General features: G+C 27.3%; 1 long non-coding RNA gene across 3 annotated transcripts in view; it reads left to right on the top strand.

Annotated features, from left to right (window-relative positions):
• Positions 1–26108, top strand: part of LOC122269411 (uncharacterized) — a 50125-nt gene that overhangs the window by 3967 nt on the left and 20050 nt on the right. The window contains exons 2-3 of one of the 3 annotated variants that reach the window (XR_006225165.2): positions 742–912; positions 7745–8968. This is a non-coding gene — a long non-coding RNA (uncharacterized lncRNA). Of the gene's footprint in view, positions 1–741; positions 997–7744; positions 8969–26108 lie in introns of those variants that run through there. The other 2 variants (XR_011637541.1, XR_011637540.1) reach the window with 2 other exon arrangements.

The following is a 26108-nucleotide window of genomic DNA, read 5'->3' on the forward strand; positions in this document are numbered from 1 at the left end:
AGACTTGCATTTAATTACATAATGTTCTTCACCGTTAATTTTGTGGTTAATTAGATGAACAGCAGTCTGTCCATCTAATTAACCATAACGTTAACGGTAAAGAACATTTTTTTATCTTTACTGTGGTAGAACCGTTTACAACAAGTAAAAAAAAAGTTACAATTCATTTTCAGTTAAGCTAGAAATTTCGCAAAAAGCCCCATATCATGTAAAATAATGAAATATTTCAGAGAGTTTTTGAAATTTTTTTATAACTAATGAATTTTGGAATTAAATTGCTTTTCTGAAACGCAGTTTTAGCAATTTTTCTAAGAATAAGCACATTTCTTTCGCTAAAAACTCTTGTTATATGCAATAATATTTCAAGGAAAATATATTCACATAGACTCCGTGAATTAAATAACAACACGCCAACATGGTAGGTCCTTCTTCTTTATAAGTAAAGATCAATTCAAAGTTATGGTAAAATAACCGTCAGCAGTCTGTCCATCCAAATAACCGTAATGGTTACATTAAAGAATGTTTTTTTACCTTTACGGTGGTGAAACCGTTTACAACAAGTATGGTTAAAGAACTATGAATACAAAACTACATGAGTTTTTAACTATTTACAACTAGCATGGTTTAAAAACTGCAAAAAAAATAAATTTAACTGGACATTGGAGATAGTTTATCAGCTTTATGATGTTTTTTCTATTATTTAACCATTTATGCTTAAATAAGAGTATTGTATTCGAACAGGCCAGGATCAAAAAGTGGGAAGAATTAGCTAGAAGTTCTTTATAAGGGAATGAAGGAAATATTGTTGGTGTCAATGCTGGGACTCGAACCTCCGTACTGTCGGTCACGAGATTGACAGACCTCTCAGCTATAATATGTACCCATTTGCCAGGAATTAAGTGACTTCTTCAGGTAGGCCTAGTTTGTGTGATATAATTCTAGGTGTTTAACCGTATTAGGTGAAAACAGTTAATAAACGGTTTTTCTCGCAGTTAACAGTTTGAATACCATCTTATTTATGGTTATTTGTCTGCTTTGTTTGAATACGGTAAAATAACAATTAAATAAATTGTTATTTAATCATTTCCCCCAATAAATTTCTAACAGTGTACCCAATCTTATTCCACTCTTCCTGCATGTAATCAGCAATTAGCTCTTAAAATTAATTGTTTTTTTTTAAATTTTAATGTTTCATAAGTTTATTTTATTCATTTTTTAAAGAAATGAGTTAATTTCAGAAAAGTATGAAAGGTGCAAAAATTAACATTTATGATTTGAATTGTTAAACATCCGATTTTGGAACAATATTTTGATTATAGAATAAAGAAAAAGAATTTAGTTATTCCTAATCGTAATAATTTTATAATTAATACTTATTTTTAGAATCACATTCACATAAAAGTTCTGTTTTAAGTAAATCAAGCATATTTACCATTAAAATATAACATTCCAAAATTATATTTTGACTTAAATCGCTCAATTTCATTTTTAGAAACTCATTTTTTATTACTTATGGAAACATGCAAAACACCTACATGAAGACAAATTGTTAATAAATATATTAGTTTTAATTAATATTCTACGCGTTGTCCACATTATTTGCTTTTGAAAAATTCGAAAACAGTTCCAAATGTATGTACTTTTAATTACATCTTAAACATCTGTTTTTATACATCTAATTTCATAATGCAACTTTGAAAGGTCAAAAAAGAAAGCTTTTAATTATACAATACTTATGATTATTTATTCGCTTTAAAATTTATAGCTATTTTTATACTTTATTTTAGAATTGAAAATATGTTTAATGCAATAATGAAGCGTATGAAGTGCATTTTACCATTACTATGTACTTTCGTTGAAAATTTATTCTTCTATTACGCCTGAAAGTTAATTTTTAAGTATAAAAAAAGCCTTGTCAAAAGATTTTTTTATTAAACATCTACATTCGAACTTATTTCTTGACAAGTATTGTGCTGTAGCATCAGGGGTTCGTCTTCCAATGAGATAAACCAGGTATGAATCCCTGCCATGGCAGGCAGATACGAATTCCGCACCCGGCTCGCATCGACTCCAATGCTGACATAAAATATCCTCAGTGGTCCTCTAGCTAGAGTCCTCTTGCAGTTAGGCTAACCGTAGAAGGTTTATGTGGTTTTTCTCCCCATGTAACGCAAATTTGGATTAGCTCCTTAAAAATGACCTCCGTGAAGGCAAATTTCTCCCAATACTTGATCCAGGAGTTCCATTGTCTTCTGGATGGGATTCAAAAATACAAGGCTACAGAGCTGAACATTAGTAGCCGTAAACCCAAAAAATTGCGTCGGCTGTTCAACGACGGTTATAAATAAAATAAAAAGTATTGTGGTGTCTTGAATCAATTAAACTTTTTTTTTAAAGAAAATCTTTGCTCTGATGAAAAATTAGTTAAAAATTATTCAATAAAATTATTTTTGATCAATTTATAAATTCATGATTTCTTAATTATTTTTTTAATTGTAAAAAGGATATTAGTCAAATTAAAATAACTCAAATGTTTCAAGCTGAATAATTCGATTAAAGGAGACAAAGAAAGAGATTAAAAAAACTAAAAGCAAAACTTCTAAACCTATTCACCCCTTTCAAACAATTCCGCAAATGAGAATTGTTATATGTTTTTGTTAATTAAATTGTTAATGCTGTTAAAAAGTAATAAAGGAAAAACTATTTCCACGAAGCTGTTCTCAAATATCCTTTTGGTGAATCATGAATACTTAAAAAGGAACCTTCCTTTTACAATTGCTAATATTTAATGAATGGTGAAAATGAACAACATTAATTTAATTGTTGATTAAATAATGCATACAACAACAGATGAATACACATTTAACAATTGATATAATTATTCTTTCAACACCTCATTTCTTTTCTAAAAATGTCAGAAGAAATAATAGATGCGTATAATATAATTGTAGCTAAAATAAACTTCGTTCTCTAACTGTTTTTTTATTCGCTAGCTTTTTTTTCTTAATTAGATCTTATAAAATATTTATTTTTATCATTATTTACTTTTATTATAAACAATTAAAACAATTAAGTTAGTTTTATGTGCACAGATTTTGATCCATTATAAAAGTTTGAAATCTAGGAATTTCCTTAATTAAGTTATCCAGAAGATAAATTAAAACCTATCAAATTATGTGTAATTGCGTAAATACTATTGATTTTATTAATATTTGATACGTACTTGGAAACAAAACTGTATTTACTTTTGAGTTTTAATTAATTTAGAAACGAATTGTTCAAAAGAAATTATTTGAACTTTTTAAAACCATAAAAAATTGGTTAACTGGTATAAATTATAAACTTTAATTCTGTAAAAAAAATAATTGATGCAATATTAATTAGTTTTTGTTAGAGTTATTTCTAAATATAAACAATGGGAGAAAAGGGAAAATGCAAGAAATTTAATCTCTTAACACATGAATTTTGTTATAAGACTTGCATTTAATTACATAAAAATCAGTGAATTGATGATGTAGAAAACAATGCATTAATTTAAATGTTATTTATTTAGTAAATATTTAAAATAATTAAAAAAGGATATGCTTGGTCTTCAAAATTTAAGAAAGTTTTAACATTATAAGTTGGTAAATATAAAAACAGTTTAATGTATTTTTAATTAAATAAATAAGAATTTTAAACATTATTTTATCTATTATAGTTCTATTTTTTTAGCATAAAATATTTATAATGCAAATATTTTTAGCATATTTAGCTTTAGTGCTAAAATTTAAGTACAAATAATAAAGAAATGTCGCTACAGTTTTCAGGAATTCTTTTCCGTGATTATTTAAAAAATCATCTATTAAAAAAATAAATGTAGGTAATAAATTAATTCACGTTAGCAAAAAAACTTTAAAAAATTTAAAAAAATAATTTAAACTGGAGCAAACATTTCATAAGAATAAGCATTTTAAAAGTGTTAATTAATGAAATTGTAGTTAAATTACATTTAACTATAAATATAGTTAATTGCATTGAATTTCAACTCCTTGTAATGCAACTCTTTTACAGTTAACTAATATACCTTAAATGGCATTCTATATTAAGCATTTTCAAGATATACTAGTATTAAATAACAAAAACAAAGAAACTACTGTTATAGTATTCAATTTAGTATTTAAACTGTATTAAACTACATACTTTGCATTTAAACCATGAATGCAGTTGTACTTAAATTACATTAAACTATAAATATCTATATTTGCATTGAATTTCAACTCCTTGTAATGCTACTTTTTTATATGTAACTAAAATACTTTAAACAACATTCTGTAATAAATACTTTCAAGATATACTAGTATTAAATAACGAAAACAAAGAAACCATTATTTATATTTATGAATAAAAAAGATAACGATAACAATGCAAAACTGCATTATCTTATAATTGCATTCCTCACCAATTAATGCATTAGCATAAAACGAAAACAAAATGAGCTTTACGGAAATATTTATCTCTTATATCACACGTATTATCGATAAATGTTCAGTGATATTAATAGTGCACTATTTTTGAATTTAACTTTGTGCATTGCTAAAAAATCCAGATCAAATTATGGCATAAAGTACCGACACTTTGGGTGCAACATCTGTAAAATCCCTTTTAACGTAAAATTAGTTTTTACCGTAAAATATTAAACCATAATTTTGACAGTTATAGTATTTAAACCAGAGTGATTCAATGATTTTACGGAAATTATTATTGTAAACATTACAGTATATCAGATTTTTTGTTCCGTAACATGTTCTGGTAAAAATGGATTTTACGATAAAATATACCGGAATCCTGAGTTAAGGTATTTTCTACCATGATTTGCTACAGAATTTTTTACAATGTATGATTAATTATTACTATTTAATACAAATCATACTAAAGTGTACATTATTTGGCATTGTTTAGAAATATAACAATGCAATAAAATTATTTTTATACAGGATCAATTATATCTTATGCTATCTTATGCTCTGCGGCCTTTTAACAGAAATCCCTATGACGGCTTAATTGAGAAATACGTATAAAACGTAATAAATTTTGCCTTGACTTGGTTTAAATTTTTTTTAAATATGAAATCGCCGTATTAATTGTGGTATTTTACCAAATGCTTAAGTTAATAATTTTTATCGAACAGTATGCATTTTTAAAAGTAATTCAAAACGAATTATATGGAAATAAAAGAAGCTTGATTTTTTGATTCACATAAAATCAAATCGAATTCATTTGCAAACTATGTATGAGGTCTTTAATATTTGCCAAATAAAGATTGTAGATCAGTTAAGGTAAATGCTAGTTTGCTTAGTTTAAAAAACAACAATAGAAATCTATCAGACAAAACCGTAAGGGACATTATAATACTTAAAGAATCCTACCCAGACAATTTAAATCTTATATTGAAAATATTAAAAATATATTGTCTTGAATTTAAATTTTTCTAAATCAACTAAAATTATTATACTAATGTTTTAATAATTAAAATTAACATAAAAAAATATTCAAAAATATAGTCTTGTTTCTTCCTTTTCTTCATCGAAATTATACTTAGTTAGAGTTTTAATGAATGTGTTTTTAGGCAGATACGCTTTTATTCTTTAATTTTATAAAATTTGTTTATTTGTTTTCATTTTTCAGATATCGAAAATACTATTGATTTTTCTTATCATTAAATAATTGATTCTTATTTTCCAAACATAGTAGCAACGATTCGTTTAATAATAAATGAAAAAAAAATTATTTTTCAAACACTGTGAAGAATTTTTCTGCATAGTTGCCGCCATTTTTGGTGTTGAGGTGTACGTGCATATAATCACATTTGTTATTTACTTTTTCACTGTATTAACTTTACTTATTTATTTAATTATTTTTTACTTATTTATTTAATCATTGTTTTGTTTGTTTATTTACTTCCACCGCATATTTTCATGGGCATTAGCATCAATTTATGGCTTCGTCACAAAAATATATCGTTTTAAAAAAAGCACATTTTAGTAGTATATCCGTACTAACTCTTTCTAACAATTTTTGCTTCGTGATTTTTAAATAATTGCTTCCACGATTGTTACAGCTCTGTACTCAAATATGTACTTAGTTTACCTCAAAACCAAACATGGCTGCAACTATGTGCAATACAATAAAATACAATAAAAGTATTAAATACAATAAAAGTAATTAAATACAAGTTTTTGAATTATGAAATGCTGATAAAAATTATTTTCAGATTAAAATACAGGAAAACTAGAAAAAAAGGTAAAAACTAGAATGAATATTTATTTATTTGTTAATTTTTGTTATATACTTCAGTCTTACAAATTTGCTTTCGTTTTCTTCAATATGTAAAGGGAAAAAAAAAATAAACTTAACTATGTCTTTGGTATTTATAGTAAATCCATATTATCCATTATGAATTCAACTTCGCATTATTAAAAGACAAAACTGAAGTTTGAAATGAAATTTTGATAATTAAAGTGTTGACTAAGATTTAAAATACTATTATACAACATGAACAATAACAGTGAATAAAACTGTGCCTGCATATATGTGCTGTATAAAAACCTTTTAAAATAATACTTTTCAATTTTAAATTAATATTAAAAAACAAATTCGTAAATTAAAATTCAATTTAAAGATATAAAATTTAAAAAATACTTAAAAATAATGATATAAAATTTTTTTTAAACTAAATTATATTTTATATTTTATTACTTAAAAAAAGCTTTCCTATTCAAATAAATTATTTTTTATGCATTATAATAACCGAGATTTTAAATTTTTTGATACTAAAAGTACTTCTTTTCAAAGTATAATTGAAGAACATGTTTTTAAATATTTTGTATTCGTTGATAAGCATATTTAATGATAAGTACATTTTGAATTAAGTTAAATAAAAAATTAGAAACAGTGAAATTATTTAAATTAAATTTCATTAAAACATAATTTCAAAAACATAATTTTTTAAAAGCAAATTTTATAAAAACAGTGTCGTTCACTGTAAAAAATTACAGACCAAATTATGGTATAAAGTATCGGCACTTTGGGTACATCATTTTAAAATTTATTTTACCGTAAAATTCATTTTTACCGTAATCTTTACAGTAATAGTTATTTAATGAGAATGATTCAGTGATTTCATTGTAATTATTACTGTAAAAACTACGGTATGGCATTTTTTTCCGTAAGAAGTTCCGACAAAAATAAATTTTACGTTAAAAGTACCGGCACCTTGAGTGCCGATACTTATTAACGTTATTTGATCCAGAATATTTTCACGGTGTAGGCGTTTTGTAATAGAACTATTCAGTCATTGTATTATGATGCAATATTTAAATTATTTTTACTCTCATATTCGGAAAATTTAAAATTTTTAAATCTATATTCAGATCAATAGGAACAGAATATGAATTACTACATTTTCTGTTGGAGTGCTGTGTTTTACATTAAATAGATGAAAAGCTTCCCCAAAGGTCAAAAGTTTAAAACTTAAAGTTTTAAGATGTTTGTCACTTATATTTTTTCCTCAAATATTTTTTAAAGAAACACATATTAAATAATTAAAATGTTTTCAAATGTGTAGTATGATGCACTTATTCATGCTAAACTATAAAACATTATTTATTGTAAAGAATGTTTACATATAAAATTGAGCTTGTTTTGGCATTTTTTTAATTCACATTTTTTTTAAAGAGTTACTTATAACAGGTATTTATTGCAGTACATATTACAGAGACTGAACTATGTCTGAGATTCTCGAATTCTAAAACTAGAAAGAAGAAACTGAAAGTTAATATTTATATAAGTTATAATTAACTGAATTTTAATTTAATGAATAACATGAATTTTGAAGTGTTGAAAGTCACTTTTAAGAGCCATTAAAAATAATATGGTCTTTTACTAAAACAACTTTGTGTTTATGGATGTTCTCTGTTTTATTATTTATTTATTTTTAGAGCGGAAGTTGTAACAATTATTATCCAAATATGCTAGTTATTTCGTCATTCCAACTGAATTAGTTTGCATCTCAGAGCAGTGATTTAGATAATATATTTAATAAATATTTATAAATAGATATTACTTTTAAAATAATTGAATTTTAATTTAATGGATAACTTGAATTTCAAAATGTACAAAGTCACTTTTAAAGACTATAAAAATAAACTTTTCTTTTAATAAAACTATTTTGTGTTTATTGATATTCTCTGTTTTATTATTTATTTACTTTTAGAGCGGAAGTTGTAACAATTATTATCCAAATATGCTAGTTATTTCGTCATTCAAACTGAATTAGTTTGGATCTCAGAGCAGAGATTTAGTTAATATATTTAATAGATATTTTTAATAATTTAGCACAGATTTAGCTAAAAGCAGAATTTTAGTTTTTTATTTGAAAATATTAATAATAATTCCGGTTAATACCAGCAACTACAATGAATGTTACAAGTATCAAAATATTATAAATAACAAGAGCGTTATTTAAAGTTTTGATTCGATTATATAACCATTTTGTCTAATTTTATTACTATTTAACTTCAGTTTCTTAATTAATAAAATGTTCATAAATAAAATTTTGCCTGTTGTTTTTGAGCTAATTATAATTTATACAATATTTTTTAGACAATACAATTTACTAGTTACACATCCGAAAATTAAATTTTCCACTGAACAATAATACTATTTCCAATATTGTCTTTACTTTTACTATTAAAAAGTAAAAAACTTTTTTTTATATTTTATTAATTATACACTTTTATAATTATATTAGTTACACTTTCATAAATCCACTGTTTCCTATGTGCAACACAATTTTATTATTGTCTTTCTTTCTCATTATAGAAATTTTATAAATGAATTAAACTATACATTGAAATAACAAATTTCCAGTTACTTTTTGTATTTATATGATTATTTTCAATAATAATAAAGATTTTAACAACTGCCATTATGTTGTCATTATTGTCTTATAGTTATTTTTTTCTGATAAATGATTCACAATCTCGAAACAATTACATACAAAGAGTAGGATGATTAATTTCATTTATTTTTCTTGTTTTGATGCTCTTTTCAAGGATATTTTTTTCGTAAATCTTTCTCCATTAGTTTTTTATTTGCATTTAGAATAATCTCTCGTTTTTTTATTAAAAATTATTGACTTCAAAACGCAATTTCAAAAGTAAACATTTCCAGTAAAAATATATTAAAATATTCTAGAAAAATGAATGTTTGAAAAAAAACATTTTTTTCTTAGAAAAATTGGTTCATATTTCTTAAAAATTTACCTCGAAATTGGCCATTAAACACGACCTTATGTCTATCACGTTAAGATGGCTAATTTAAATACAATAACTTATCTCATCTTGAAATATAATTCTGTAATAAATGAGAAATCGTTTTGGGGATAGTTTTGTCTGTTATATAGCTTTCAGGGCGCAATAAAACTTCTGATTCATAATAACAAGTAGAAAAGAAACAATTATTCAGCAGTTTTTTTTTATTTTATTTTTTGTTGTTGTTGTTCTCTCCCAAGATAGCGAAGAAGAAAGATTTCATTCAATATCAGGATTTTTTCAGTTGATGCTTCTAACAACAATAAAAGAAGCTAACAAACTTCAATAATTCTAATACTCTAACTCTCCCAACGTTCAAAACTTTGAAAAGAACTGTGAATGGAATTAGGAATTGTAAAAGAGAAGTTGTTAGTGCCATTTGTACTAATGCTTAAAAAAAATTTCTACACCGAGATAAAAAAAAATATGAACAAAGCTACCAGAATATAGTAAAATTTACCGTGTTTCTGGTTCTATACCAACTTCCAAAAATTAGGTACTTACTGAAGCGCTTTGCTAGTCATTTTGGTGGTAACAATACAATAAAACATTAAAATATGATATTTCTACATTAAAATATGCATGAAAAATAAAATATGATTTTATAATAATATAAGTTAAAATTTGGTAATTTTATCATGATTCCTTAGAGCATGGCAAAAATACTATTTACTCGGTAAAATTTACTTTTGAATTTCGTATTTTTTTGTATTTTTTAATTGTATAGTAATAAGAGCTATAATTTTGAAGAACGGAATTTTGGCTAAACCGTTACTATATGAGCGAAAAAATTACTATTAATTGAATGGTTTAAAAACCATGTATTTTGGGTTTCATTAACAAAATTATGTTGTTGTTTTTTTCATCAAAAATGTAATTACTATAGAATACAGTAATTTCAAACACATTTTTTTCCGTGCAGGAATTCAATTCAACTGTCACATACAAAAAATTGATTGATGTTTTCTATTTAATTTTTAATCCATATTCTTAACATAAAAAAAAGTTAAGCGATGGACCAGAATAGTTACACTAGTGCTATTTGGCGGGAGTAGCACTAGCGGCATTAAATTAATGCGTAAATTATTATGATGTTTTTTTTAAACAAATTCAACATATCATAGACGTCAAAGTTCATATGTTTGGCAAAATCATTTAATCAGTTAAATAATCCTTTTACGAAGGAAATCGAAATATTGTTTAAATATTTAAAAAAAAACGACGACTTTTTACAAAGATATTGAAAAAATATTTAAAAAATTTCAAGGAATTTTTATGAATCAAATTTATTTCCAAACATTTTTAACTATTTCACATAATTCAATAGGCGTCTTACGTTACACTGTAAAAAATTCCGGATTAAATTACGATAAAAAGTTTCGGCACTCAGGGTACCGGTTCTGTTCACCGTAAAGTCCACTTTTACCGTAACAAAAAAAATCAGATATACCCTAATTTTTACAGTAATAATTACCCTAAAATCCGGAAATAACTACCCTAAAATCCTTACCCGGATATTACGGACAACGCACAAAAGTACCAGTACAATATACCGTAATTTTATCCAGAATTTTTTACAGTGTAGACTAATTTTAATTAGTTTTAATTGCACTAAACATGGGGAAATTCATTAATTTTCTCACTATTTAACAGAATACTGAGCCTAATTATTACTCTATGAAATTTACCGTCTCACATGGGTTATTAAAATATAGTAAAAAGACAAGTATTTTTCAGTTACATTGTTGAAACCATTTTCATTTGATTACATAGTTACTCTCAAGCAAAAATTAGTCACGTGAGCTGCAAAAGCAAGTAAAATAATAATAAGTATTCATAATGAAGCAACTAAACATAAAAAGTAATACATTTAATGCTCGAGGCGGTTTGACAGCATTAATCGTGAACAACTACAACAAGAGGAATACATGTTAACGCCAATTTCGATTTTTAGTGAATGCTTAATGGTTTAGAAGATATCTATAAAAAAATTACAAAAAAAATAAGGGTGTGTGAAGTAATATTTTGACGTACATTTTCTACTCTTTCTCATTCGTCGACAGGTGGTCATTTTCGTTTGATTGTCTATTCTGATGAGTTTGACAAGAGTCGCCCCGCCCACAATCCCTGCTTCTGCAGCTGAATTTATCAAGCTTGGTATCTTAGCTTTTAATATTATGTTGTATTCACTTCTATTATAGATGAGACTCAAATATACCCAAGCAAAATAAAAATAAAAAAAAGAAAAGAAAAAAGAAAGAAATATTAACAATCCACACATTTAGAACACATCAGTATAAGTCGTTTGGCCTGTGCTAAACCATAACATTTGAATTTGTAAATAGTTTTCATAATTTCCAAGTTGAACGGTATGATTCTTGAATTTGAATACACGATTCAAAATTGGATCAAAATATGATCCAATTTTATAGCTTCTTAAGGTTGAAAAGGAATTTGCATGATATTATGGTTTCTGTCATTGCTACTATGATTCAACGTTACTGGCAAGGCATCAACCGATGCTAGCTTGTTAGAATGATAAATACTTTTTGAAATTTCCTGATTCTATGTGTCATGTTTCAAGAAGGAATATTTGACTAAAATTTAATGAATCAATTATTTAATCGATTCATTTACTTGTTTCTTTAAAAATATTACATTAGTTTATTTAATTCTTTAGGACTTATGAACCAATTAAAAACTGCTAAAATGTTAACCTAATATTTAAAAAAAATTCGAAGCAGATGACATATGCTTCACAATTAAAATTAAATTTACATCAATAACATATTGTTTTTAGATGAGCTGCTGAGAGACTTTACTCAATGCTAGCTTCGCTCACCAGCCCATCACAATTGTTATAATAATTTTTTGATTCTTAACCGTAAAAAAACTGTTACATCTTAGTAAAAAAGTATTCAATTGAAAGATCAAACAATTTATTATATTGATTCAGATTTGGTTTCTCAGATTTAGTTCCCGATTCTATTAGAATAAAATTTTAACTTAACCATTAGCTCAGTTAACGTAGCAACTTCTACAAAAAAGTTACAGTGTTATATTTAATGTCTGGTAACTATAAGAACTCGTTGAATGTTTTTCATTTAAGAATGTTTTTTTCATTAAGATTGAATGTTTTTCATTAAGATTTTGTTATTTAGTATTAGTGTAAAAAGTTGTTTCAAACAATATTTTGTAATTTTGTGTTCACTATTTTAATCGCATATGTTGAAAAGATTTAGCAGATACCACAAAGCTTATTATAAAAGTAAACATAACTTTTTTACGCTTTATTTGTAAAACAGTTTATATATTCAAATACCGATTTAAATATTGTTTTCATAAAGATTGAGTAATCAGGTCATATTATAGGATTACTTTATAATAAAGCGACACAGATTTTAATTTTAAATCTTATATTTGTAATATTATAATTATTTGGAATTATTGGAATTATATAATAATAGCAGACAATCCTAAGGAAGATAAATAAGTATTAGCGATGAGTACAATCATAGTAGAGCAGTACCAATATAACTTTATGCTTTTGATAACCAAAGAAGTTAGATTTTCATGTGAGAAAACTGGATCATACCATGTGATTTATCTGTTCAATGAGAATGCACAGACAGACCATCACTTCCATCTGAATTTTGTGTAAATGGAACAAAAATGGCATTTGTGATTTTTAGCATTTAGTTAAGTTAAGAGTGACGCATAAAACATTTTATGCATGAAATGATTGATATTAGGTCATTTTTTCCCATTTGGTCTTTTAATAAAAATGAATGGATAAAAAATCACTTGCATTGTGAATTTCACTGATATTTAAGTTTCACTTGATTAATGCGGTGTCCTTATATGGACTAAACAATTATTCGATTAATTCAATTAATAGAATAAAACAATTTGCATAGTGTGTTTCTATCTAAACTCAGTTCAATGGGGAAAAAAAGAATAAACGTCAAAATTTTACAATATTTACGAAATTACAAATTTTGATTATTTAGATCTTAAAAGGTCATAATTATTTTATATCCCCCCCGAACAAATAATGTATATGAATTTCAATTAAGAGCATTTTATGGTAAAAAAATTGGAATGAAAAACACAATTGACACTAAATTACTTTATTAATTTATTTATTTTTTTAAAAATCATTGTTTTATAGTTTTCAATATTTCTTTTTTTTTTAAAAAAAGAACTAAAATATTGCTTAAATTTTTTTTACAAATTACAGAAAGGGAATTCATAATATCGTAATTTATTATTATTGAGTAGTATTTTTTTTTAAATGAGCCGTTAAATTAAATTTATTGAGATTCTGGTAGGTAAATATATAATTTCTATTTGCAATCATCACAATATATAATAATTTAAATTTTAATAATTGTATACATCCGAAATTTATAAAAATAGCTCTTCTAATTTTCTTTTAAAACTCTATAGGAAAATATAGTGGAATTTGGAAATGCAAATAAAAAAAAAATTACAAACATTTAAAATAAGACACGTTACGTAATTTTTATCGTAATTCCGAATAGTAAGAATTTGAAACTCATTTAAAAAGATCCATGAACTAAATATGTAACAGAATTGATATGTTTTTCAGAAAAAAAGGAAAAAAAAACAATGTAAGATATAAAATTATTTTTTTAATAATATTTTTAGTTATGAAGCGATACGATTATTTGATGACGAGAATTATGAAGAAGCAAAATTATGTTACAGCAATACAATAATTTCTAATGAACATATCAGCTACATGCGTAGTGTAATGATAATTTATATGGTTATATCAGCTACATGTGTAATGTAATAATAATTTGTAATGATAATTGGTAAATTTGTATCAGCTACATGTGCAGTGTAATGCTAATTTTTTCCCCTTTGAGTTAAAATTACTCCTTTAGTTGAATACATTTCTTGGCGATTAATCCCTAAATTATTCGATTTCACGAATCCCTCGGGTTTGACAAACTACTGATAATCTGTGCTATTCACAAAGCTTATAAAGGAATGAGATTTTTAAATTCAGACGTAAAATATTTAACAAAATGTAAATAAATAAATGAATAAAATTAAATAAATGAATAAAATTAAATAAATGAATAAAATTAAATAAATGAATAAAATTAAATAAATTAATAGAAGCATATTCATCTTTAATTTTTTCTAAAACTAAGAAGGAACGTTTTAAAAGTCAACCTTATCATATTCTAGAACATTGAGAAAAAAAGAGAGGAGCATAATTAAGGAATAATGTGAGCTTTTGTTATTTTTAAGCATCAAAAGAATAGTAGATTGTTTTGGTGAACCTTTCTTTAAAATCAGTGAAGGCATTATAGATAAAAATAAAATAAATGAATAAAAAAGATTGACATAAATTCAATGAAGCAGAAATGTGGGCAATTGTATATCATAAATAAATTCCCTATTTTTATTCAACTGGATATTTAATGTTTATTGTTCGGTTGGTTGAGATCAAGTTTTATTCTAGAATAAATTTTATGAAAGGCAAATCACAAACAGCAAAACTTAAATGGAGTAATACCATTCAATAAAGCACGAAGCAATATATCACCAGCTTGGCGAACTATGATCAAAAAGAACATTTTTATTTCGCATGCATCGAAAACTCTGGCATATTAAGCTTTGTTTTCTTCTCACAGTGATTTCTAAATTTAAGCACGAAACTGAAGAATGAATGCAGTCAAGCCAAGCGTTACGCCAAACCTATCCCAGGTACAAACAACCTGCCCTGCGACTGCCACCTGCTCCAATAGCGGCTGAATACACGGGGGCTTCATTAGTGGAAGGAGGGGCTCTGACTTCTGGCTGGCGATGTGACGTTGTCAGAAGGTAATAACTGTGGTACACGTAGGAAATTGGCCTGTCATTCAAGGTATCGAATATGACAGTTCCTCAACTTATTTTTTCTCCCCTCCTTTTGTAGGAACCCCCAAGCCGACCGAATTATTTAAACGTTCTGTTTCTTTGATTTCCTCATACAAACCAACGCTTCCGGCTCTATTCAGGATCTGTGCATAATATTCAATGGTTTTTGTTCTTTTTTTTTTCTTTCTAAAATGATTATCTGAGAAAATTAAACACATTATATTCGTAATCAGAAAAATCTGGAAAAGGAAATAATAGTTATGTTGACTTATTAAGGCTGTCGTTTCACTAAAAATAGGAAATTAGATAATATTCTTCCAGAATTTAAAACAGATATTAACGGATGTGATTATATTATTTGTGTGTTCTGTTTCCGCTTGGTTAAAATTTCAGCATCTCAGTTCAATTGCTGAATCCATTTTAAGATTTAGATGCGGGGACTTTCAGCATCACCTACTTTTGATTATTTACAAAATAATAAAATGCGAGTTTTTAAAATTAAAAATTGAACCAGAAAGTTTAAACGCAGTTTTTTAGCATATAAAGAACGTCGATAAATTTGAGAAAACCGTAATATGATACTAAGTTGAAAATCATTATATTACGTAATATACAAACTACAGTTTAACGAAATGAAAACCCGGTTTACATTAGCACAATATTGAGGTAGCATAATATTTCAAGGTTGCTTACCGGTATGATGGTTGAACGTTTAACCGAGTTTTCTAAAAGAACACAAATTCGTATGACAATCTAAGAAAAAGAAAAATATTATTTTCTGTAAGCCTCTTATGTAGTTTATCTAGATAGTTTACTTTTCCTTATTTTTTTAAGTCAGATTGATTGTGTTACTAAACAAATGAGAAAAAAAAACGGAGAATTGTGAAAGTTAAATATTGAAACCAGTCTGCAGATAACGAAGTTAAAGGAATTATTCGCTTTCTCTCTCGATAAATTATAGAACTTAAGACATTCACTAAAAATATGCTAGTTCTAGAGTGTTGATTCCTTTCAGAACATTTAGTGCTTAAAATAAAATCAAAATAATTTAAATATTATTCAATAGATTTCTTTAGAAAAAACAAGAATTTACAAATAATTAATAAACCAGCAGCGAAATAAAGTTGCGATTTCTGCACTTTCATCATGGTTATTAATATCTATAATTCCTTAAATTTGCTTGAAAATGATGTTATATATTGTTATTGATTTGTTTCTCCTTTTTTTAACAGTATAAAAATATCTGTTAATATGTATAATAAAAAACAATTCCTCTTTGTTTTCAACATTCTAAAATTTAATCAATAACAGAAATAGCAATTTTGAAAAAAAATTATTATTTTATTGTAATTAAATTAGTAAAAAAAATACAAAATAATTATAACATCATTATAAAGATTTCATTAGAAATGTTTTTTTTTGTTGAAACTATGAAGCATGTTAGAAATAGCTATCTCACCAAATAATCTTTACTGAAATAACAATCTTATTAAAATTTAGATTCTGTACTTCTTCAACGATTATCAAAAACAAAGGAGGTGAATAATATCCCTATTTATTTATTCCTTTTTTTAAAAAGTAAAATGTATTTAATAATACTAAATAAATACTATTTGTAGTATTTATTAAAAAATGACCCAATTAAATTTAGTAAAAAGCAGTTATACAAATATTTTTTTAAAATTTATTGCAATAAAACAAAGCAAACAAAAAATTATATAATGCAAAATAATTAAAATGATAATCAATAGATATCTTTAGAAACAACAATAAATAAAAACTGTTTGAAGAACAAGCAGTTAACAATAATAACAATTAACAATAATAAGCATAAGCAATTAACAAGAATAAGCACAATAGCAATTTTACGATTTCTATATCACCATTAATTATCAAAAACAAAGGCGGTGATGTTCGGTTCTAAATAAAAATGTTATTACAGTTACTTATTTTTATCTGTAAAATATAAATATCTTACACAAGAAGTAGAATTAGATTAAATGCTTTTAATTTGAATTTTCAGATTAAATTCAGAAAATTTATTTAATTTACAAAAAGATTAAATGCAGTGAAAAGCAAATCAACAAATTGGTTAAACAAGTTAATTATAGTCAAAACAAACCAAGCAAAAAACAATATTATAACACATAATAATTAAAATATTAGTCAATAATTTATCAGGAACAACAACAGTTTATGGAATTTTTAGGCAAAAGCAGTGACTGAGATAATAACCATACAATTTCTTTATCCATATTACGATTATCATAAACAAAGGAGACGATATTCGGCTGTAAATGATAACGTTCTTATTCGTTTGTTTCTCTTTTTATCAGCAGTGAAATATCGATAAACATTTATAATAAAAAATATCATAATTAAACTTCAAACTTAATAAACGAATTGGTTTAAAAATATAATTGTAGTCAGAGTAAACTAAACAGAAAACATTAGCATAATACTGATTAGTTAGTGATTTCGTTAGAAGTAACAACAGTTAATAAAACATGCAATCATTGCATGTTAAGATTTCATGAATAATCATTATTATAAAAAAAGATAGTGTATTTTGGTTGTAAATGATGATATTAATAACCATTTTCTTCTTTTTTAGCAATACAATATCTATGATAAAAAATTATTTCAATTAAATTTAGGGAAAAGTAACTAAATGAACTAGTAAAAAACATTTGTCGTAGTTAACCTTTTGACTCAAATTTTTATTAAACATATTTTTCATATTTTTTCATTATATTGTATTAGGTCAAAAATAATATATTATATTTTAATAAATAATGGTTAGGAAATACAGTATGATAGACACCGGTATCCTTTTCTAAGTTAAAGATAAAATATTCCAAACACGGCACATTACCAAACAATATTTTTTCACGTTTTCCCCTATTTGCAATTATTTAGATTTAAGAGAAACATCATTGAATTTCATGCAATTAAAATTGAAATTTCATTAATTTATAAAATCAATTCATAAATGTAAAAAAATATTTTCCGAGCTACTTTTTTTTGATGTTACATTGTACTACAAATATTATTCCGATAATCTAACAGATTTTTTTTAGTAACTATTAGACTGCCTTTTATAATTAAAAAATACCAAAATATATTTTAGCTTGCGATTGGAGAGACAGAAAAAAATAAATAAATAAAAAGGACACCGGTGTCCCATCTACGTCAAGGGGATAAAAAAAAAAAACTAAACAAAAAACAGTTGTATAATAACGAATAATTGAAACAATCTATTTTTTTAACAATTATAATAACAACAGTTTATAGAAGTGTTAGGTAAGAGGTTGAAAACTTATGGGGTATGGAATAACACTCTTACGATTATCGAAAAGAAAGGCGGCGATATTCGGTTGTAAAACATGGATTAACAGATCTCCTTGACAGTTGCCCGAGGTAATAAATTGTCTGTTTCGATCAGAGTTAGGGGAGGGAGGACATTATATTTCGTTCCACGGGAACATGGAGAGGTGCGTTTTCTGTATCAAGTCCAAAGTAATCTGGGTTCACTGAGAAGAGGCACAGCTGTGAAATGTGCAAGTGAGGATGTGGAATGCCGAGAATGTGGTCGCAGGTCTTCTTTTCTTTTTCATGTCCACCCCTCTAGAGCAGGATTTAGAGCCTTACCATGGCATTACCTGTTTCCCCAGATCGTCTCTAATTAGTTTTGATTGGCGAAAGTATTGCCTCATTCGTTTAATTAGGAAATGTCTGTCACGGGTGATCTTTTGCTGGGTGAGATGCTTTGTCGCCAATTTGGCAATCTTTACAATATCAGTAAAGATTTGAAATTTCCTTTTGGGCTGTATTGATGGTTTTTAACGATGCTCATGTTTAAATTTAGAATTTATGTATTCGTAATGAATTGCATCGTTAATTATGTCTGTTGTATCATATACTTCAACATATAAAATTTAACTTTATTACCATACTTAACATCATAATAACTACGCAAAAAGGGTTGAGTTCACAATGACGAGGCTACGGAGTTGAACATTCGTAGTTGTAAACTCGAAACTGGGTAGGCCGTTCAACGCCGGTTATAATATAATATAAAATAATAATATGAAAATTAATTTCTTCATCAAATATTTTTAAAGAGTGGGTCAATAAGGTGTTAAATCTAAGCATATTTCTGGACTATAGTAAAATATAATCGCTTTTAGATAGTACAGTGAAAGGCTTTACTACACTCTCAGAAAAATTGGTTCAACGTTGACTCATAATAGTATTTGTATCTTAAGTGATAATATAGTGTGACATTTCAGTAACTTCTCTAAAATAATGCTAAATCAAACAATGCTTCCGTTCAAGTCGAGTAACTGCTACTTGTAATCTTTCTTTACTTTAACTTTTTTTAAATTTTTTTTATAGTGTAGTAAACGGTTTTGCAACTAAAAATTGGCTAAAAGTTGAACCGTAATATTTTTTATCTTGAAACATTATGCTGTAAGAATTTACTACAGCTTCAACAACGAGTTTAGTGGACCCATATTTGCGTTGAAGTTGAAGCATAGTATCGTGTAATTGTTTTCTAAGAGAGTTGAAAAACCTTTTCATTACGATCTCAGAAAAAAACAGGAACTAAGTTGAACTATAATATATTTATCATAAATCAGAAAATTGAATGGAACTTGTTGTAATGGAAGAATGTTGGAATCGTGTTTATGCTCAAGTCAAATCATAGTATTGTGTACTTGTTTCATAATACATACAATTCAAAATTGAACAGTTTTTTCTGAGAAATAGTAAACCATTTTACTACACCCTCATAAAATATATGCACCATAATACTATAATATGAACCGTATCATGAATTTAAGGTGAAAAGTTAATGCAACCTTAAAATATTTAGTATGAAGTATGTTTTTGTTCAAGTTGAAGCGTAGTATCATCTAAATGTTTTCTGAAATTATAGTAGATATTTTTTAGCAAAATATTTTTTGACCATAATGTTTTTTTTGTTTCTTAAATTAAAATCATTATACAGTGCAAACTTACTGCAAGCTTAATAAGTTTTAAAATCAAAACACGCTTTTGTTTGATTTGAACCAATCGTTTAAGCAAGTTTAAGTAATACGATAATATGGTTCAACTTAGTATCACATTAATGTTACATCAAACTTGAACGATATTAAGGTTCAACAGGCTCCAAAATTATTTACAAAATGATTTTACATTAATTGATTTAATAAAAATGCAAATGTTAATGAAATGAATTGCACGTGAAAAGTATATGTTTCCTTCGATTAAACTTTATTATTTATTTCAAAGTATTATTATTATTATTTGTTAAAAAATATGTCAGATTTGTGTATTTACTTAGTGTAAAATATAATTGCTTAAACTACATGTTTTGAATTGTGCGTCTTTTACTTAATAATAATAGCTGTGCATTCACAACGAACTTTCCTTTAACTTATGATAAAAAGAAATATAAATAAATTTTCCTTTGGTAGATCAGTTCTTATCATAACTAGTTTTACATTCTGTAAGTTTTTGTTTCAAATTATTAATTTTTCCTGACTATCAAATGTGACCTTAAAGCTCTAAGTGAACTTTGACACGCATATTTAAATCTAAAATAGAAAATGATTGATGCTTAATGCCAATAATTGTCTTCGAATCAACCAATCTTTCAAATTACTCATTGCAAATTTGTTTTTCTCTTAATAACTTTTTTCCTTCTATGTCATTGTATTTATGTTTTGTTTCTAGTTTTTTGGTTTTGAAAGTTCGAGTGAACTTGATTACATTTTCTCTTATTAACTTAATTTCCCTTATTACATTCCTAGTTTAACAATAACTTATTTAATGTTAATGTGTTAATTAAATTTTTTGCTGGAGCTTTATTTCATGGTTTATTTGCTATGGTTTGTCATTAAGTTTCATTTGTTTAAGGTTTATTCCAATTTTTAACAAGTTTTAAACTTATTAACTAATTAAAAATAAGAAAATGCGTTTTATCTATACTTTAGTTCTCTTCCAATAATTATTGACCAATAATTCGGTTCTCTTCAATTATTGTAATAAAACGCTTAAATATCAAGTAATGTCTGAAGTTACGCATGGTAGTAAGCATAACTAAGTTAGTATAACTAATATTAACGGCTCTCAGGTGTTAGTATTTTTTACCGTAATTTGATCTCAAATTTTTTAAGGTGTGACACTCAACACAGGTATACTAAGCAAACTGGCGTTTAAAAATTTATAGTTGTAAAACTAATATCTTTGTAATTTTGAACCCAAACCGGAAGACAAGGGAACTCCTGGATAAGGTATTGGGAGAAATTTGCCTTCGTGGAGGAATTTTTTGATGGAACTAACTCACATTTACTTTACATGGAGTGGAAAACCACAAAAACCTCACACGATTAGCAAGACGGCAAAGGAACTCTAACCCATGATCCGTCTACCACTGAGGATATTTTTACGTCAGCACTGTGGTCGGTGCGAGCCAGGTGTGGAATTAGTTTCGACCAGCCATCGCTGGGAATAGAACCCGGTTCACCTCATTGGAAAGCGAACGCTCTATCCCCTGTGCCACCACAGGGCTCATGAGTTAAACATTGTGCTATCTTCAAGAAAACAAGAAAGAAATTAAATAAAGAACTGTTTATAATGCAGTAAGATGGGGAAAGACGTTTTCAATGGCAATGTTATAAGACAAATCATGGATCATCTGGTCATCCGTGCATAGGCGATATTTCTTAAATGTCATTATACTATACATTTTACGACGACGATTACTATGTACAATTTTACGAAAGGATAGACATTGCAAAACAACTATTAAAGGCTCGTGATAGCCCGGTTGGTAGGGCACTGGGCTCATGTCCAAGAGGTCGTGGGCTTGATCCCAGCCCACCGAAGACTCCATGTAGTAATGGTGACTGATACACCTTAAATCTGTCGAGTCACAAAGTCATCCATGTTTTAACAAATCATGCCGCTGGGGGTACTGATCCAGGAGTTTCTTTATCTTCTGGATTGGTTCAAATTTACAAGACTACGGAGTTGAACATTAGTAGTCATAAATCTAAAATTGGGTCGGCTGTTCAACGACGGATATAATAAGATATAATATAATATAAAACCACTATTAGCGATTGCTCAGGGGATAGAGCGTTCACCTTCCAATGAGGTGAATCGGCTTCGAATCGATGATTGGACGATACGAATTCTGCATCTGGCTTACACCGACCACAAGGCTGAAGTGAAATATCCTCAATGGTGAAGGAATCATGGGTTGGAATCCTCCAGCCGTCAGGCTAACCATGGGAGGTTTCATGTTACGCAAATGCGGGTTAGTTCCATCGAAAAGTCCTCCGCGAAGACAGATTTCTCCCAATACTTGATCCCTTGTCTTTTAGATTGTTAGATTGGGTTCAGAATTAGAAAGCTACGGAGTTGAACATTAGTAGTTTGAAACCCAAAATCGGATCGGCTGTTCAACGACGGTAATAAAACAAAATAAAAACCATTTTATAATAAGGCAAAATAAATAAATAAAAAAATAACTATAAATGTTGCTAATGCAATTATTTATGCCAAAAGATGGGACTTAACGTCGGAAAGCTCAGGGCAGTGAAAAACTACTTTGGCTTTATTAATAGTTGGAAATATCTTCAAGAAACAAATGGTTGGACGATAAAAAAAATATCCATAAAGCGATGAGGTGTGGTAAGTACCTTCAAACGTGGTGTTTACCTCGTGGAAAGCGTTGTGTTTAGCAAAAACGTAGCACTTAACAATTCAGAATGTCATGTTTGAGTTGACTAGTTACTATCTCTAGAAACAAGGAGAAAATCGAATGAAGAATTATTTATAAAGCTGGGAGGTGGGGAAAGACATTTTCAAAGGTGGTGATTACCAACTGATAAAACTGTGCGTAATGACCGGTTGAGGATAATTTTATGACAGTCCCCATGCATTCACTTCACCAGCGATGGGCTCTCTTTAAAACTCTTCAGCAAGATTTATGACCCGTTAAAGATGAGGGACTTGGTGAAGGGGGTGCCACCAGGAATTCGAAAGTGTGCCTCATTCTCAATCCCCTAGTCCTCGAAATGGATGGATTTAATCCCGGTAGATGGTTAATACCTCAGTTGGCCCTCACCGACTCCCAGCTTGCAGGAGTCTTTACTTAATCCTTTCTTTATTAAATAGATTTAATTAAAGTGTAACTTTTCGTCTGATGTACGTTTACGGGAATCTTAAGATGTACGTTTCGTTTAATCATGCTGCGTATCTCCTTAGTATTGATTTAGAATTTTAAAATATATTGCTAAATGCAAAATTGCATTTATTTAAGTAGTGAGCGATTTGGTGAGGTTTATTTATCTTCCTAAATGACTCGGCTTTGAAAGTGAGGTATTCAGTAAGGATCGTATTCAATGGGATTAAATTTATTATTTTCATTTACATAACGTGTATTCATTTTGAAAGAAATTATCCGTATTTGGTACTTATTTTACTCAACTAAAAATAAATGAACCTTTTAATGAATATTTTAACTCAGGAAAATATAAAAACTATTCCATTGCAGTTAAATGTATTCGAAACAAAAAACATTCCAGCATGGAAAAAAATAGTTACAAAATGGCATGAAATGGGTACATTGCATTATAAAATGGATGCTTTATACTACAAAACGGCACTTTGCATTATAATAGTATCACTTTCACTATAAAATGCATACTTTTCATTATAAATCATCGTCAACATTTTTTATTGTAATGCCTTTGTTCGTGCCTATTTCATAGTGCTAAATATTCAAATCATAGTTTTATGTATTTTCCAATTTTTGTACTCTAATTATTCTCACTTTCAATTGAAATGTTTGAAGTTTCATTAAGTTAGTTTTGATTTTTCAAACATTTTGCATGATATGATTGAGACTCTGTTTTCTTCAGCGTAGTAATTATTTTATTCATTTAAAACCATATTAAATTACTATAACATAAGAAAACCCTTTGGCAATTTAAACATTTATTTCTTTCTTTTTAATGTTATTTCATTGGTTTTGACTTATAAACACTACTGACATTAACACATAAGACAGTGGAAATAGAAAGTCAATAAATATTTTCTTATTAATACCACATTTTATTCAGCTAGAAATGTAAACTTTCCCAAATGTCTCATTAATTAAAAGATTATCACATGAAACAAGTTACTATTACATATTTTGAAGACATTTTTAGTAAATCAGTACTTTTAATAACTGTCCTTGCAAAGCGAGTTACTGTCACGAAATGACACCAATTGTAGCGCCATCTACGGTAAGAGCTTTATGTTTTTATATTTTGAGTGGCATCAGTCTCAATTGAAAATAGAACAGAGATGAGCGGTTGAAATAACAGGTCTGAACAAAAATGTTAATAGTTAGATATTTTGTATATATATGTAAATAGATCTTTATTAAATCGTCTACCAAATGAAATTTCTTGATCTTCTACTTCCTTCAGACCTCTCATATTTATTTCCGTCGGTACTTGTATCTGACACCAATAATATCATGGCAGGATTTTAGGGTTTGTCAAGAAGCGAGCAAGAGGCCGAACCTAAACTGTGCACACCATCTCGTATCATAACAAAAATCTACACGGATTTTAAATCTACTAATCTCATTTATTTTAATACTTTATAACCGTCATTGAACAGCCGACTCAAATTTTGAGTTTACGGCAACCAATGTTCAACTCGTAGCCTTGTAATTTTGAACCCAATCCACTAGATAAGGAAACTCCTGGATCAGTACCCACAGAGATATAGATTTGCTGTGGGAAGTTAGAAGACTTTGTGACTCCAATAGATTTAACGTGCACCAGTCACTAGGACTGGGCTATAAATCGATGTATCGAGACACATCGATTTAACGCATATATCGGCAAGACGATACAGCGACTTTCATTCAAGGCGATGCATCAGAAATCTGATTTTAGCCGTCGAGTAAAGACAATGAGCGCAAAACGCTCTAGCGATATACGACACGCAAGGATACAAGATAACGATATAGCGATATAAGACTCGTCTCTTACGTTCCGATGTCGACTTGCGCTGTGGAAGACGATGCTCGCTTCGTTATGTTGAAATGGCCTTGATTGGTGAGCTGTAGAATCAGAGTTTTGAGAACACATATCGTTATATCGCATGTTCCTTTTCGCACCTCTTAGCTTTTTTTTTCTGTGTCGCGACTTTTCTTGTAGATTATTTTCAGTGGGACTAACTTCGTGATCGCCGATGTTACCTTGTTCTGAAGGCAATCTATTATTGAAAAGAATATATAAAGAAGAGTTTCTTCATTAATTAGATAAGTTTTTTTTTAAAAAGAACTTCTTTTTATTTTTAAATGTGAAAATTATCCGCAAACTAATTTAGGCGCCCATAAAGAATTGAATTTATTAGGTTATTTTTTTTACTTTCTTTTAATTTATCAAAAACTTTTTGGATGAAACTTCTAATAATTTAATGAGTTTCTATTACTGATTTTAAATTTATAAATCTTGTTGTTTTTCTTTTTAGAAATAAAGTTAAAACAAAATTTATTTTTGTCATTTGGATTTGGACATAAGTCAACCAACTTTGTTTATACAAAAAAATTTGAAAGGTTTGCGTATTTTATTCATTTTTTTAAATCATTTAGCACTTCGTTTTATTAGAGAGTATAATAATTTTTTTTAAAAAATATTCTTTTCATATTATTTGTTAATTAGCTAAATATATTATCGAATATCACAATTTTTTTATTTTTAAGAAATTAAATCTTACTTTGTTTTTCGTTCATAATTCGGTCATTATTTAGTTTAATTTAATTATTTATCTGAAATG

The sequence above is a fragment of the Parasteatoda tepidariorum genome, chromosome 1 (assembly GCF_043381705.1).
Source record: "Parasteatoda tepidariorum isolate YZ-2023 chromosome 1, CAS_Ptep_4.0, whole genome shotgun sequence".
Lineage (NCBI taxonomy): Eukaryota > Metazoa > Arthropoda > Arachnida > Araneae > Theridiidae > Parasteatoda > Parasteatoda tepidariorum.